The sequence below is a fragment of the Panthera pardus genome, unplaced genomic scaffold (assembly GCF_024362965.1).
Source record: "Panthera pardus isolate Hobbes unplaced genomic scaffold, ASM2436296v1 HiC_scaffold_177, whole genome shotgun sequence".
Lineage (NCBI taxonomy): Eukaryota > Metazoa > Chordata > Mammalia > Carnivora > Felidae > Panthera > Panthera pardus.
In genome coordinates, this window is record NW_026526740.1 from 25001 (window position 1) to 26092 (window position 1092).

At 72.2% G+C, this 1092-nt stretch overlaps 1 non-coding gene across 1 annotated transcript; it reads right to left on the reverse strand.

Annotated features, from left to right (window-relative positions):
• Positions 1-86: 86 nt before the first annotated feature.
• Positions 87-239, reverse strand: LOC128777984 (5.8S ribosomal RNA). The gene has a single exon (XR_008423256.1). It is a non-coding gene; the product is annotated as a 5.8S ribosomal RNA (ribosomal RNA).
• Between the last annotated feature and the right edge of the window lie 853 nt (positions 240-1092).

The following is a 1092-nucleotide window of genomic DNA, read 5'->3' on the forward strand; positions in this document are numbered from 1 at the left end:
GGCGGGACAGGCCCTGCGAGGGAACCCCCAGCCGCGCCTTACCCCCGGGAGAGAGACCCACCCGGGGGAGGCGATTGATCGGCAAGCGACGCTCAGACAGGCGTAGCCCCGGGAGGAACCCGGGGCCGCAAGTGCGTTCGAAGTGTCGATGATCAATGTGTCCTGCAATTCACATTAATTCTCGCAGCTAGCTGCGTTCTTCATCGACGCACGAGCCGAGTGATCCACCGCTAAGAGTCGTACGAGTTTTTGTGATCGCCGGGAGGGCCAACCCCGAAAAGGGGCGACCCCCCCAACCTGGCACAGCACATCCCCGAAGGGTGCCTCCGGCCGGCCAGCGAGAGACAACAAAGACCAGACTCCGAGAGGTCGGAAGGGTTGGAACAGGGCAAGTCCAGCAGCCCGCCCCGCCACGCGGACGACGCGCGGGGCGAGCTCGGAACAACCCCACAGGCGCCCAGGGGGTTCCCGCCTGTCCCCTCCCCCCAACACACACCCAAGGGACACGGGGCGCACGCACACGCACACGCTCACGCACCACCCGGCAGCCGCCGGGCAAGCCCCCTCCCGGCAACCGGGGAGGGCCGTGGCGCGGGCGCAAGCGCGGCGGCGCCCCGGCCTGGGGCGGCGGGGGGCGGGCAGCGGAGTCTGGAGGAGACACGGGAAGACCAGCCTCCACGGCTCCCCACGGGCCCGACCGCCCCGACCCGAGGCGGACGGGCGACCCCCAAAGGGTCTTTAAACCTCCGCGCCGGGACGCGCTAGGTACCTGGACAGGATGGAGGCGGGCGAGGTGGGTGGGGGACGAGGGAGCCCGCGACACCGCCAACCACCTCGACGCCGGCCCCCCCGGGGCCGCGGCCGGACCCACAAACGGCAACCGAAAGCCCCGACGCTGCCGGCCCGTGACGGAGGCTCCGACGGGGGCTAACCGCCCCCCCCACAGACCGCCGCCGCCCGACGCCCCTCGCTTCCCCCCCCCCACGACCCCCACACGACCCTTCTTCTCCCCCCCCCATCCAGGGCCGCCGGGGCTGACCGGCCCCGGCCCCGCCCTCACTTCCGAGCACACCTTCCCCGTGGCACCGACCA